We start from the raw sequence: 16,607 nt of genomic DNA on the forward strand, positions 1-16,607 counted from the left end.
AATGACACAGACAGCAGCAGGTATATTAGGCTGCTGTCACTTTAAGAGCTAATGCACGGATCCAATATACTGATGCATGATGCGTTTTCTTTCTGAACTGTTTTACGCTCACTTAAGACATCATGACTGCGTTTATGTGAATACTCGCTAAGACGGGCATTTTGATCTAATTTTGTGCGTCTCTGAATGTTGAAGCGCAATAAGCCGTGAAAAAAGTACTTAGTTTGGTACTCGCAAGCTGTTTGAGAGGCGGCTTTATGTGTGCTCTCTGTATGGGTATGGGTACAATTCATGGCATGCATATGATAAACTTTAGTAACGATGCAACACTGGTCTGTTTGGGTAACTGACAATTCTGTTCCGAAATGTGAGCAAAAGTCTTGTATCGCAGCATGCAGCTGGCTTGTATAGACGCGATGAGGTGATGTGAAGCCATGTGCGCATTTTGAAAGAGAGTCTCACAGAAAGTTTTCAAATTACTGATTTGATCTGTGTGAATTAATTTGCTCTTTCAACCAACAAGCAAACGGAGTAAATGTTCGCAGGAATTTCCTACTTTATAAGCACGACACCTGCTGGAATGAGGAAAATTATGCGCAATACCCGTAACCCTGTGCCGAAATTCGAGCCCTGTGTTTGTGTTTTCATTTTGATTTGTTATATAAACGCAGCTACTTAAGAAAAAGAAAATAAATAGACATGAAATATTGATTTGAGAAACAGGAAAGAAATTCGAGACATGAAACTAGTACATTTATGTAGGAAATTGGTTGGATAGTTTAGCGGTCATTATGCAAAAAAACAAAGATTCATGAATCAAGTATTCCTAAGAGCATTTCACCGAATAGATGTTTCGGTTCTCACTATTTATCCTTTAAGAGTGTAGCTCAAAGACAACTGGGAAATGACTGCAAAAACTTAGAGGAAACTAGCCGTGACAGTGTCATGTTGGTCATGTTTATGCCACACGTGTTAACTCTGCACAACAGAAGAAAAAAAAACGTTTGCTTTTTTTCAAGCTTGTGTGAGCGTGATACTCTAGACATCAGGAACATTTCTGCAAAAAATGACATTAAGTACTAACAGAGGGAGCATCAGAACACGCGAGAAAACATCTGGATGACACCTGTAAACGGCACATGACCTGAGAGTACATCCACACTGCAGGAGATGAGGAAATGGGTATAACGTGTGAAAGAGACCGTTAGATGATTGAGTGATAAAGGCGGTGCATCTTCATTCTCCTTTTTCTTTTTCTCCGCTGCACACTACATGCACTGAGAATATCGAAATGTGCGATGCAAACATCCTAATGCTTCTTACAAAGTTTGGGAGCACTGACTCTCAAGTAAATAAAATCATTTGGGAGGTGCTGGGATGTTTTGCAAAAGTAAAAGATCACAAAGAGGGAATGTTTTAGTTCATGTCATGCTAATTTCACGCACTTCGGAATCCATGTATCAACCAACATGTCAACCTACACAGTGATGAACAGATTTAGAGAAAGACAGTCACAAAGAAGCCAAAAACCAACCCTGCAGAGCAGACAACAACTTCACCACTAAGATAAATCATGTTTGATCAGTGTGGTTTTGAGCACAGGCACGCTGAAACGATCATTTTCAGACAATCAGTATACTGCAAACCTTTCATCCCAAATCTGCCTCTAATTTCAGTCAAACTGATGCAATGGGAGACTAACAGGTCGATCCTCATCATTTTTCTGCTCTGCCCACCATAGAAATAAGCTCTCAAAGACGTGCCCTAGATTTGAACAACCCCACCGTCTGATGAAAGATTTGATCTGCATATGATGTTCAGAACATGTAATCGAGCATCAGAACATTTAGGATTATGCAGTACGTATAACGCGTACATTCTAATTTGGAAAAGACATGTCTACAATACCTGATATCTTCTTACTTCACTAAGCGACCAACATGAAACGTTCACAGAAGATGAATAGAGAGGCCTCCCACACAGAATTCACATTTCAAAGAGACCACACGAGCACTGCAAGCCTGCAGAGTGGCTGCAAATATGCACTTAAGATTATATTAAAAGAAACATGTCAACTTTTGCCCATTTATATAATATTCACACGGTAGTTGAAATATTTTCAACGGAACAATACAGTCGCATAAAATAAAATCTGCAGCGGCCTGTTGTGACAAAGATTGGCACTGCTAAATGTGTGCTGATGGTCGGTTTAGTTTGTCAAATTGTTTCTCACCTGCGTGGTCAGGCATGTCTGTCAGAGTCGTCCAAAGTCCCCGCGCCTGTGAACGACAAATCACAGCCCATCAACATTTACTTGAACTCAATGAAAAAGCACAAGCACTTTAATTCATTTCAAGAGCTGTCCATAAGCTCATCTGTGCTGCGAATATTCATCCAAAACCGCCGCGAACAGCACAGCATTTTCTTGGGTCACGACCCGGCTCAGTTGAGCCTGGAATGTAAAACCGAACCAAAGGAAGCAGGAGAGAACCCTGCAGAGGATTGTTTCATTTGCTCACAGGATTCATTAAGTCATTTTTGACTTGGAATCTCGGCTCCTGCTCACTGTAAGCCCAAAAAATAGATGTTTTCTTGGCAGGAGCGAAAAAAAAAAAAACCTTAAGTTCAGCCAAAATAGACAATACAGCAGTATAAGGAGCTAAAACACATGCCAGATTGCAGAAGGGCGATTCAGAGCTGAGGCCCTGCCCCCCCCCCCCCCAACCCCCCTCTCTAGAATGATCCACAGTGGAAAGAAAAGCCTTCTCCCTGTCCTCAAATGAACTCAAACATGAGCTTCCTGTTAGACCCTGGGAGGAAACACCCAGCACAGCAACCTCACACTAACAGAGGAAGGCCTTCACTGTCGAATTCTTCTCTGCCTGCGAAATTAGGTCAAGCACTTAAAGAGTTCCTCGCTCATACCCACAAGTTATCAAAAACGAATGCGCGCACACGCTGACATACATAAATCACACACACACGACCTCAGTTACCTCATGCACATGCATGCACAGAAGGCGTCACCTGATGTCTCCCCGCATGACAGGTAAGACGCAACCCCGTGACTACAGAATGTGTGTCAGTCTGACTGTCCTCTGCTGCACCCTGAATCGGAGCAGCTTAGGCACATCCCCCTGTGCTCTGTAATGTTCCCGACTCCTGTCGGATATGCAGCGCTCTAACAGCTCTTCCTCACATCTGTGCAACCTTTTAGTGCCAGCTTCAGACAGGCTACAGGCTAAAAGCTCAGGACACGCCCCTGACCTCAGCTGACACTACAGGCCACTCAAATCATCTCCGCGAGCCGCACAAAAGCAAGGATTGATTGTGCGAATGTGTCAGGTTAGCCGAGGCGCCTCCTCTCTCTGTGGTGATTGCATTTTAAATTTCAAATGATGTATGCGTTTCTCCTAGGGTTAGCCGAGGTAAACCGGCTTGGATGCGGGCCAGCGACAAGACAGATGAATTTATGACTTTGCCGGTGCAAAGAGCACGCAGGATTGTTCTTCTCTTTGTAATCTCGAAGGGGCTCGGTCGGCTTTCCTCAATTATCTGGCGATTTTCAAAGCGTTTTCACAAAAGATGCCGGTAACGAGCCGCAGCATCATTATCAAATCGTTTCGAAAGGCCAAACGTAATGCTCAGATTACAGTACCGAGTCCAGGTCATGTTGACACATTACATGCTTGGCCTTCGGTCTCTGCTGAAATGCAGCAAGGGAAAAAGGGGAGAGAGCACAGAAAAACTTGAGGCCGAGCATAAAAGCAGAGGAGGGACGAAGAAAAAAAGTCTGAGAGCAAAAGAATATGACAATAACACATGCCAAATTTCTGTCATCTGTTGCAGAGAGTTTGGGGAGACATTCCTGTGGGATTGACAGTTTGGCGTGGCTGTAGCACCAGGGGCCAGTCATGGAAAGACACTTACAGTGTGCACACACACTTTACGAAGTCAGCCAGACCTACTGAATGCGATCTGGCCTCGGTCGTGTGCTCTCAGCGTCGGCCTGGCCCGATCCTTCCCGCCTCGAGTTACGGAGCTCTGTGTTCAACGGCGGTTTGGTTATTTCCCCGACAGGAGATGTAAATGAAAAGATATTTTTGGCAAGATAAATCGAGCGCTGAGTGACAACATTAAGACAAGTGGAAACAGATTGCACAAATGACTGATGACCCTTTTCTCTTTTTTCTCAGTTGTTTTGAAGTGCTGACATCATCAGCATTTCGAACGTCTCTTCTGTCAGAAGGTATACGAGTAGAAAAATGATTGTGGAAAAAAAAAGAAAAATGCACAGGCCCTTCGAAATAATGCATGGCATTGTTTACAGTGAGTGTTGAATCACATTAAGAGGCAAACATATGTAAAACATCTGACTGAGGTTTCATGTAAAACCTCAAAAAATACCTAAAACATCTCCATGCTTAAAAAAAAAATCTCCTCCCTCTAATTTTCTGTTTAGTTTTAGGGGGTATTTCTGTTTTCTCAAAATGCAACCAAGCAATGATAAGGACAACTAAAGCTACACATCTGAATTTCTCTATTGCACTTGGTCCAAACAGACTGACAAAGAATTCAAAACACACATTTTACAAATAACCATAGAGCAATAAATCTGGAGGTGATAAAATTGTGCTTCCAAAACATTATTACGTTTATTTATGTTTCTTTTGAGTAAAAATACAGGAAATATATTCTTTTTTTGTTTGTTTGTTGCTTATTTCAGTTTATCAAAGCAAATTATTCACAAAAGGAAATTAGAGCATAAGCAGGCCGTCATAACCGGACTTGGAAATTGCACAGTCAGCATAACAATTCTCAAAGGAAGTTGGTTAACATGCTATAGCATGTGTGTGTGCAACACACAGAGGCGTTAGACCATTCACCAACCAGAAGTAATGCTTCACAGACACATTATGAGATGCACAAATCCATGCACTTTCAAATCTATTAATAATACATTACAAAGCACATACACACAGTAAAGCAATATATGTGCCTGAAACTGCAGTTTGTATTATTCAGTAGGCTTCATTATTCTAACATCTGTCCAGATAACTGTAATTTCAATTTTAGCATATAACAGCAGATTATTATCGCATTCAATTATTTATACGGAGTTGCTCACCCTGAAGAAGAAAAAAAAAGACTTTAAAAGATAAAATCTTACCAGATTAAAGGTAGACGTACATTCCATCTCTGGGTTGAGTCCGAAAAAGATTTTCGCCATTTTAAGAATCACTGCAACACAGACACAAACACACACACACACACACACACACACACACACACACACACACACACACACACACACACACACACACACACAGTCTAACATTTCAGAATAAGCTATATTCTCACTGACTGAAAAAAAATGTCTACAACAATAGCAATTTGCATTTAGGAAAATAAGTGTCATGTATTTAAATAACAGCATTATAATCAACCAAAAGGGACATATACTGTCTGAGGACTTAGTTTGCATCCTTGTCTTGTGTCATGCATAAACAAAGATATTAGCATGAATTTTCAATACAAAGGGAACATAAATATTCTATTTTAATAATGATTATATAGGTTGGGATTAAATTAATCTTACTAAATTGCATGACACTTTGTAGAAAACATGTAAACAAGTAGTAGTAAACAAGCACAGTTTGATATAGATGGGAAAAAAAAGAGATTCGTTTGGCAGAAAGCTTAAAGTAAGCGACCCCATTTATGAAGTGCACATACTAGATTTATTTATCTTTTAAATGAGACGACCAGATCCGTCTCATGGTGCCTTCAGTGAAAGAAAAGAATCTATACAACCCCAAACGAGAGCAGCACGATCGATTATTTGAAAAGCGTGAACAAAAACGTCTGGCCATGAGGAACTGACCTCCTTTTCTATGTCTGATGTGTGTATTACTCTATTATTCTATTCGGGCACTAATAAAATGAACTATTCCTCGTTTAATTCATTCGAGTGCGTGCTCGACAGATATTTTACATTTGATGCCAGGAAATAAGCTGTGAAAACTAGGCTACAGTTCAATAATGCCCCATATGCCGGCTTCGTAACATTGGCGCATATAATTCCAAGCGTAAAAGCAAAGAAAATAAATATATAAACCAACCGACGGGAGCAACTACAACATGAGAACGGCAAACTTACATTATTTACGTCTGCGTTTCATCCGCTTCTTAGCTTCATCTGGATCATTCGTACTCCTTTAGTTGTCGTTAGAAACGGCAAAACAAACAAACAAACAAAAGAAACTTGACGGGAGTCGGTGAATAAACCAACGACGACCGTTATTATTCAAGTTCAGGCTGAAATTTTCTGTCGCGCGTACCCGTTAATACAGTCCGTCCGTGAGCAAACTATCACAACCTTCTCATCTACACAAAAACATGACGACACACTGCGTCTTTTAAGGGTAGTTTTTTTTTTTTTAAATGATCAAGAAGATCTGTTCATTCTTCAATAGGACAGCCATAGGACCGGACCAACAGCCTCACACTACCATGAACTAGATCACACAAGTTCAACTAAGGTGAACTGTGATTCTTCTCACACACACACACACACACACACACACACACACACACACAGTCAAACACACACGAGCGCGCGCAGCGACCGTTACACAAGAGCCAGACAGCAGCCGCTGACCTATCTACCAGCACTAAATAACACCGTTTACTCTTATTCACATTGGATATATAATGATGGTGGTCACTCGTGATATTGTTTTTTTTAATTAACGGGCCCGTCGAGGTCGACCCGTTCGGCAGATTTACCTCAGAGCTCGACGAAAAGCAGTCCGTTTTCAAACCGACGACAAATGTGAGGTAAAAGTTTGGACTTGAGGAGCTTGTTGTGCTTGATCTCAGAAAAAGTAACATCGTATGTAAATAAAAGTAGGCTACAGTAAATAAAAGTGTGGTTCAGGAACATCCATTATGTTTGATAGTAACATGAATAAAGAAGAAGGTGTTAGGAATTATATTTGGTAATTTGCTGATCCCTAAAATAAATAAATAACTAACTGTTACTTGTTGCTATGCCGATGTATGTATAATAATAAAATATTGTACGTACAATTTTTTACAAATGCCTACATGTGACATATTTAAATGCGTTTAAACATTGTATAAAGTTTTTCATCAATGTTTGGTGTCCTGGTCTGCTAATCCGTCGTTTAACCTGTTTATTCCCAAAACTGTCCCAGGCCCAGCTAAGTGTAGTAGCCCACAATGAAACTAACTTACATGTATTTTCTAAAAGAGAGAAAGAGAGAAAAGTTTTTAAACAGTTAGTACAAGTATATGATTTTTGTTGTTTCTGTAAACGGTAAAAAAAAAAAAAAAGTAACAAATACTTATCTTTTTTACTATCAGGCAACTGTGGGGATATTAATATGGGATTTTTAACTTTTACTTTGTTTCATTTAATGTGACAATACTTCAATAAAAATACGAAGTCTGCCATCTTATAATGTGAATCAATCAGTTACTTATTAAAAATGTGACCACTGACATGTTTATTATGATTATTTATATGAGACGTATGAGAACAATAGACCCTTCAAATATTATATGTATGAATTGTGATAACTGTAACTTTATCTGTAATGCAACATGTTTTATGGAGTTTTGACTCAAACATCTTTCAGAAGGGCAAACTGGTATTAAACAGCTCTGGTCATGTGACAATTTACACTGGCTATATCAAAGCACTTTCATTTATAGGACAATTCTGTAAAAGTAATCTTTTGTGACGATACGTTTTTAAAAGTTTTTTTTTAAATTTTTTATCACCAATGGGGCAGGGGGGATTAAATGGGGTCAGTCAGAAGGGCTTCGGGGTATCAGGTGATTTGATGTTGTGTTAAACCAGTGTGTGTGTGTGTGTGTGTGTGCTATTTGAAGGGCATTTTCATCTGGTTTTGGCTAATAATGTGTTATTTAAAAAAAAAAAATCTGGCTAAATTGCAATATTAATATTAAGAAATTGTGTCTGAATGTTCAGTATACTTACAGAATGTGTAAAATGCACTTACATAAAGCAATTTTAACTTACAACTGTTAAGGAAATAACTTTGTATTAATATTCCAATTTACCCTTATTATTGGCTCTCAAAGACAATTAGTTAGATTTTTGTTCCTGCTTCAGGGCTCCTCTGTCAAGTCTGCTGTATTTGTGGCCCATAGTCATAGGAATAACACATTCGGAAATGTATTTTTAAAAGTAATACCTACACATAAATATTTTACAAAGCAGGCAGAGTACAGAGAGTCAGATACAGATATAAGGTTTTTTTTTATTTTTTCAAACAAGGCAATATTTTTTCCAATAAAATGGGCTGAAGACAGTAAACAAATGGTTTACTTTTTTTTGGCTGAGTAACATTTTTAGATACTGTTTTAAAATGTATTACAAAGACAAAAAATAAATCACATAAAAGCTTTGATCACACCCTTATTTAGTTATTATTCCTTTTTGAAAGTAATGTAGATTAAAAAAAAAGAAAAAGAGAGGATAGGACTGACTATAAATAACTACCATCTTTTTAACACTTAAGGAACATATTAGTTCTCATACAGGATGGTGTTGACAGACATGATGGCTAAAATGTATTTAAGAACTATTTACCTTGCATTTGTCCCCTCTGGGTCCAAAAACCAGATTGCTTTCCCTATGAATACTGGTGTGACTGCTTCACCACTCTGCCGGTTAAAGTAGAAGAAGAGGAACACACTCAATGAACCCACAGGTTCATCCATATACAGACACAGCTAATCAGATTAAAGGGCCGAATTGTGTCCTATGTGTGAACGCGCGTGTGTTTATGTCCTACACAAAGTGGCCTCGTGGGAATTAACAGGAGATGGTGGCAGGCAGATTATTATGAAAGGGTTATCGAGTTCACACGGCATCACATGTTTACATGAAACTTTTATTGAACCACGTTAAGTCTCTAGCATTATATGCCTCTGTAATTAAATAAATACATGCAAGGAATAAAACACATTATTGCCAGCAAGTGCTCCACATTTGTAAACCAGAAAGTCAAGGGAAGATGATTATATGACATTTAATACACACAAACTAAAATTGCTTCCTCAGGCATCCGATTACCTTGAAAACAGTTGGCCAGGGCGCATTTAGGTCAAGCGACTCAAAATGATTACATTTGCATCTATAAGATAAAGATGGTGAATTCTCATGCCTAATAGAGTCATCACGCAACAAATTGTATGCAATCCTCTCTGACGCAAGTCAATCACACCGAAACGTAGCGAGAGGCCCACTCGCGGAGCCCGTTGATATAGAGACGTCGCTCCTGCAGTGCACCGGCTGCAGCTTTTGTCTTTCAGCTAATCACAAATTCAGACCCGGCATCACTTGCATACTAAACAAGCCCAAATGCTTCGGTCATACGCAAGTCAGCACAAGAGAAGCCTGCTGCTAATTATTTTTTGTGCCCCTGACTGAAATGTGGCACTATTCAATAGAACGAAAGGGCGTAATGATCTTCAGCGGCGTTTAATGCAGAACTTTCTCCACGCCTCACACCGCCAGTGCGTGAGTGTGTATGAGTGCATGGAGCATTGAGCCCTGGGCTGTGCTAATTTGCAATCAGACACTCTCTTTGAGTTCTGTCTCTATGCCCCCAGACAGTGTAAATGGCAGCTGAGACAAAGCTCCCATTCTCTCCGTGCAGGCCCTCATAGTTTTATTTCAGGCCAGTGCTCTCAGACAGAGGGCATTCTGGGAAAGCCAAGAGATGGCAGTGGCAAAGGGGGCGGGACGCTGAGAGAGAGTGGGAGAGAGAAAGGCATGCTGCAACAGCCCCCTACCTCCCTCTATGACTGGCGTCCATGGGCACGCTGCAGTGCCACACCCACAAGACTTGCACTCTGCCAGTGTCTCGCCATTACAAGAACAAACAACTATTTTATTTTATAGTTCCAGAATTATATTGTGATTATTCAAACACTGAATAAAGAGAATAATGGGTTCTAATGTCCCTGATGCCATTGCCACTGAATGAAATATCTATCTATCTATGATATCTAATTTTTATTATTATAGTAGTGTAAACTTTGCTCCCCCCCCCCCCTCTATTTATTTTATTTTTTAATTAATCTATCTTTAAAAGTCTGGGGTCTGTTTTTTTTTTTGTTTTTTTTGAGGCCTGGTCTCACAGACAGGGTTTAGATTAAGTCAGGATTATGCCATAGTTCAGTTAAAACATTTAAGTAGCTTTTATAAATGTTCCTTAGAAAAAAACATTACTGGTGTGCATCTTGAGACAAAACAATGGCAACTAGATAAAAAAAGCGTTCGTCGAGACAAACTTTAAGTTGACTTGAAAAAGCCGATCAGAAAGTAAAAAAAAAAGTTTTAAAAGCTTAAAGTTTGAAGATTTTCTGTTTAAAGTTTGAGATTTTTAAAGTCAATACTGTCTATGGGAGTTTTTCCGAGTTTTAATCAGCATTTTTAGGAAAACCGTAAGTCGGGTCAGAGTAGCTACTCGAGTCAGAACAGTCTAAAGGTCTGAGCCGAGTTTGGTGGTTGTGGCTTTAAAGCTCTAGGAGGAGATACAGTCAGAAATGTATGGTCAGAAGAAGAATACGTTTAATAGCAATAACAGTAAGTTGGCTCTTCCAAGCCAACTTAATTACATATTTTAATATGTCAGTGCAAGTTGCTTTCAGTTAAAACAGCTCAAACATGCATTTTAATCTGCATGGGACTAGGCTTAAAGGGATAGTTCACCCAAAAATGAAAAGTAGCCCATGATTTACTCACCCTCAAGCCATCCTAGGTGTATACGACATTGTTCTTTCAGACGAATAAAATCTGAGTTATATTAAAAAAGTCCTGGCTCTTTCAAGCTTTATAATGCCAGTGAATTGTTGGGTCATTTTTGAAGTCCATAAAAGTGCATCTATCCATCATATAACTGCTCCACACAGCTCCGGGGGCTTAATAAAGGCCTTCTGAAGCGAAGTGGCGCGTTTGTGTAGGAAAAATATCCATATTTAAAATTGTATAGACTAAAATAACTAGCTTCGGCGGTCAGCATTTTAGAATATATATAAAAAAAAACAGTTATTGTAAAGGCCTGTTCACACCGGGACGATTTTCGCACGCGTTTTTCGTCGACGTTTAACGCCTTGTGACTAAACAAATGGCGCCAATGTGAGTGTGCACACCGACGCGAAAAACGGCAGGCGTAAAAGCGTCATTTTTTAAAAAACGCCTCGGGTTTGGTTTTTTATTTTGACGCGGCACGTTAAAAACTGGCCAACCAATGAGATCGGCGCTTTTGTTCACGTGCCTGGAGCTGCTGAAGTGACAGTAAAACACGACTTGGTGGCGCTCGAGCACAAAACGGTCTTGCCGAGCATGCATTGATACGACGAAGTAGACAAAGAAGAAGATGAGCTGCTGATGCTGCTTGCCAGTTAGTAAAAAGTGTCTGTGAATGGTTTTGGCCATAGACATAATATATCTATGGTTTTGGCAAGCACGTAAATACTGTCTCTCTTCTTCTGTGTGACAAGTGAGTGTCAGAAGCGTAAAGTGTCGCAGCACCACCTTGTGTACCGGGAGCGCATCTACTGAATTTGCATGTTCACTCGGCGCATCGCCAGAGGAAATCGCTTGGGTTTGAACACTCAAGACGCGCCGAAAAACGCTGGCGCGCGCATGCGCGCGCATTATTCGTCCCGGTGTGTACAGGCCTTAAAGCTGCTGTCCGTAACTTTTTTTTGTGTTCAAGATTTACAAAAATTATATAATGAGAATGTACAACATGAATCCATTTTCAAACCGTGTTTTTGTCTTACCCTGAATCATTATGGTACACTTATAATAAGTGTTTATATTGGGACTATTTCAAACCGGTAGGGTAGGAACCGCTGCGGAGGAGCACAGTCCCTGCGTGACTCGCCATAGACATAAACAGAGAGTAAGCTCTCCGAGTAAGTAGCTCCGGCTGCAATGTTCTTCCGCAAGACGCATGAAGTTCTGTTTATTAACCGCTAGAGCGCAAAAAGTTACAGACTGCAGCTTTAAATTCTAACCATATTTCACAATTTTACTGTATTTCAGAAAAAAAAACGTTATTTTATTTATTTTGGCTGACAAAAAAAAAGCATCTTTGCATACAATATATTTGTGAATGCTAGTGTACATACAGCGTACTAAATTGTTGCTGAGTCATTAGTTTTGGAACAAAACACATGCCTGGGGTTTCAGTAATGCAGGTCTATTACATGAGATATCTTTACATTGTTTTCAAGAGCCAAGACAATGCCTGTCACAGCCCCGCAACCCAAGGCTAAAAGAAGTGAATGATTACCGAGAAACGAGCCGTGTCCTCAGACAGGGGTCACAGTCTCGAGGCAACGAGAGAACGATAAAACCCAGAGCACACCTATGACTTTATCACAAAACCAGATAACATCCTTGACATATTCTGGATGCTCACAGCCATTTCTTCACAGTAAATCAAGTGCCTGGAGTATAAAATTTGACTACTGGCTCCGCATGGCCTCTTTGTCTGAGGTTAAGTGAAAAACGGTGAGCCCAGCTAAGTCCGACAGCTGTGTGTATCACTTTACATTAAGAGTGATTTCTTCTGGTGTTGGCGCTTTGATATGCTGTTGGTTTAGCTCTTAAAATGTATGGACTCCCTCAGCCCCTCTTTGACTTGACAAGCGCTCCAAAGATGTTTCTTTTACAACTGCTTATTCTGCACACCGAGCAATAGAATCACATGAAACAGTTAAGAATTTGTTCATATTTGCATCATCTTGGTCCGGTTCCCAGAAACAGATTAACCTTAGTCCTACACTAAACTGCATTATCAACAGTGATTCTCCATAGAAAATCCCTTTTATTCTGAGATTAGGTTTAATCTGTGCTAGAGAAATCACACGTTTAAGACATATATCACTAAACCGTGAGCTTTGAGGCTCCAACAGCGAGACATTCCTTCTTTTAAAAGGATTTGTTCACATGTGCACGACTGCCCTAGAGAGATCCTCGTTTTAAAAACACGAGAAACCTATAGATTAAAATGTGAAACAACCAAGGATTCGGTTAAAATACTGAGTTTTAAAGTGGCGACCTCAGAAGGTTCCCACAGTCGGCCTGACAGCTGGTCTTCGGCTCCCATTTTAATACAATGCTCTACACACTTTTTGTCAGCAAAAATAACTGAATGGGCGAACGGGTTAAAATCGTCAACGAGAAAAAGGCGATCGCATTGGTGTAATTGGCACACAACATGGTGTGATCGAGAGTACTTTGACCTTGGTGTGACCCTGCATGGAAAGCCTAGCATTGGCAGCGGCGTAGTGAAGTTACTGTGTGTGCTGCCCCGTCTCTCTCTGGCTCCACATGATGACAAACAGCTATTGTCACGGCATACCGCAAGAACAATTGACTTCTTATGCCTCGCACAGAGAGTCAGAAGACAGAGGCAAAAGTTTAACATTGCAACCACAATTAAATCAGAAACCTTTAGCTCAGTGGCCCGTTATAGTGAGTGGCCGGTTTTGTGCAAGGTGGCTGGGCGGTGACAGCAGGGTACAGAAAGGTAAAAGGCCCTAAAGAGGAACTCTTTCAACAATAAGACCCCTGTAGAGCTTAGAGACCTTGACCCCCCAGAAAACCACGAGGTCGGCAACTAAAACAAGGGGTCAAAATCCTGTCATGTCTTTAGATGCTGGTGTCTCCAATTAATATTTTATGTCCACCAGCTCCAGATCAGGCATAAACCAGTATGGAAATGTGTCTTTTCAACAGGGATGACCGAAAATTTCACTACAGACCAGAGAATTGAGTGCACTTTGCTATCGCTCCTCCCCGTACGCTCACACACACACACACACACACACACACACACACACACACACACACACACACACACACACACACACACACACACACACACACACACACACACACACACACACACACACACACTAAATGACATCACCACACATCTGTTGTCCCAACAGGCATTCATCACATGGGTACCAAAAAGACAAGCCCTCTTTTTTACCCCATTACAATCTCTCCAGCTCTCTCCATCCCTCGCTCTCATTCTCTGCACTGACCTGTGGCTTATTTCCACCTCATCCTACATTCACAAGCGCTTGCATTGTGGAATCGGGAAAGAACTTTCATTATAAGTCAATTAGCCATTTAGGTGACCCTTCAGTCCACCCGTGTGATTACGCACAGACCCCATCAACCAGGTCAGCACTAATACAGGGAGGAGGAAAAAAAGGCCATGAAAGATTGCAGATTGGAAAATCCCAGTGCTCTGCTGTCTTTCTCTAATAATAATGACATCCAGTCCAGAAACATCCAAAGTCAAACTTTTATTGCCCTTTGACCCTTAAATCAAAACTCCCTGCAATAGACATTACATTCATATCAATCGTCGCTACCACAAAATACTGTGCTATCACTAACATAATTTTAATAAGACAATATTACAACATCCTTTGCAAAACTTAATCTCAAATGATTTTTTATTAAATAAAAATGTAGCTAAGCAACAAAAAATGGCTAGATCTTGCCACACGTAGACAACGAAAGCGCTTTGAACGCCTCATGCGAAAAAATGGCGGGCTTTGGGTCAGAGCCAGGCAGCCTTGATTCAGCTTTAATCGACAGTGTATAAGTTTATACTTCGGAGGGCGGGAAACAAGATGGCGGGAGCAGTGAGGTGCAGTTCTCATTCTGGGCGGCAGCACAGTTGTTCATCTTTTGCGAATCGGCAGACGAGTAGAGCCCCCTTGTGGAGGTTCATAGAAACTGCTCTGACCAGAGGATGTGGGGGGAGCTGGGTAGGTTACGCCTATGCTAAACCTGAGGTGGGGAGTTTTAACTGTGATGGGGGACAGACAGTGGATACCCTTACACCACTGATGACTGGAAGCCTGGTCTGAAACCTGGTAGTGGGAATGGATTACTTTATGGAGCTCTGCCTCCCTCTACTGGTATGTTTGAATATTGCAATTTCATTGAATCCTCACTGCTGTAAAATTTAGATTTTTTAAAGGTAACTTTTCTAAACAAATGAATTAAAAAACGTTTTAAAGATTAATAATATAATTTAGGGACAATTTGGAGATTATTATAAAATATCTAATTATAAATAACATTTATTCTTTCATTTATTAATCAAAAAAGGAACACAATATGCTGACAGTGAGTAAATATTAAACTACAGTGTCACTACTCCAGCTGTTTCTGCATCTGTTTGTGGGTAGACGTACCAGCATCTGGTTTATGTTTTGAGTGCGAGAGAATAATATTAAAAAAAAGAATTCATTCTGGAATAACTTATAGAAAATTGCGTGATTTACACAGACATTTATAAGCAACACATTAATGAAAATATGCCGTTTTTTTCTTCTTTCGTTGGACTGTAATTGGGAAGACATGGCTCTAAAACATATCTCTGTACACGTGTTTACAATTTTCTTTTGTCAGCTCTGGGGATTTAGCCGAGCATCATAATCATGTGATCAAATTCAACTGCGATTTACCAACTTGTTGATCGCACGCACTTGGACTCAGAGATGTCACAGGGTGCAACAGAGGGAAAAAAAAAAAAAAAAAACTACGCCAAAGTAATTGCAGATGAATAACTGAAACCCAACAGCCCTGAAGGGAGGTGGGGTGTATTGATGTCCACTTTCCATTCCTTGTACTACAGAACAAAAGTGCTAAACAAGCCTTTTCCGTCTCTCCTGGCATTTTTAAGGGGCTCTCAAGCAAACGGTCACTGACAAAATTCAATGAGACAAAGATATTCCCCCAAGACAAGGAAAATTGTCCTCTTTTCCCCTACAATCTTGATGAAGTAAATGAAAAGAAACAGATTCCATTGTGTAACCTCCTAAACTATGAGAGCACAGCTAAAGTGCAGTTTTGGCAAGAGAGCTCTGTGGTCAAAACGCTAACAAAAGCATCTGATGGGATTTTTTTCTTCCCTTTCGGTTCCTCCCTTGCATTCTCTTCGAATTTATTTCTATTTTTCACCGGCCTAAGAGAATACCATCCAAAAATGTCTCTTGGCTGCAAATTTGTATAGGGATATAGCCCTTATTTACAAGTGGCCTAGAACATGGGTTTGAATTGAATATTTCAATTACCTACGCAACACATCAGCCATTCTTTTGGCTAGTACATGGACATAAAAATACATCATCAAGAAAGGATTAGCATTTCCTTTACAAGGGACGTTTCAAGTGCAAATTGTGCCACTCATGAAGATTAGATACATGTACTCAAAGGGAGTTATATCGCATTGTCTCCAACTTCAAATATAGCCACATTTGTTACATCAAACTCTATGGTCGTACCTAAAGAAACATGCATAACAAGGTCTTGCAAATCATCAAAAAGGTCAACTGCAACCATATTGCACCCAGCATCAATTAACTGTTCATTTCAGGAATGAAATCCAAAGCGACATACATAATGGTAACTGATGCCAGATTAATAATATGAACGCAGTCTAAATATACAGCATTCTGAAAGTTTCCATCCCATTAGCAAAACCTGGGCTCCACTGCAA

The 16,607-nt window shown here is 40.2% G+C and overlaps 1 protein-coding gene across 1 annotated transcript in view; it reads right to left on the reverse strand.

The window, feature by feature from the left end:
* Window positions 1–6,539, reverse strand: part of pparaa (peroxisome proliferator-activated receptor alpha a) — a 51,816-nt gene extending 45,277 nt beyond the window's left edge. Inside the window, exons 1-3 of the mRNA XM_079818140.1 lie at window positions 6,161–6,539; window positions 5,171–5,241; window positions 2,234–2,279 (exon numbers count right to left, since the gene is read on the reverse strand). The gene's annotated coding sequence lies outside the window, so the exon portion shown is untranslated. The remainder of the gene's footprint in view (window positions 1–2,233; window positions 2,280–5,170; window positions 5,242–6,160) is intronic.
* Between the last annotated feature and the right edge of the window lie 10,068 nt (window positions 6,540–16,607).

The sequence above is a fragment of the Gobio gobio genome (genome assembly GCF_949357685.1).
Source record: "Gobio gobio genome assembly, chromosome: 5".
NCBI classification, from domain to species: Eukaryota; Metazoa; Chordata; class Actinopteri; order Cypriniformes; family Gobionidae; genus Gobio; species Gobio gobio.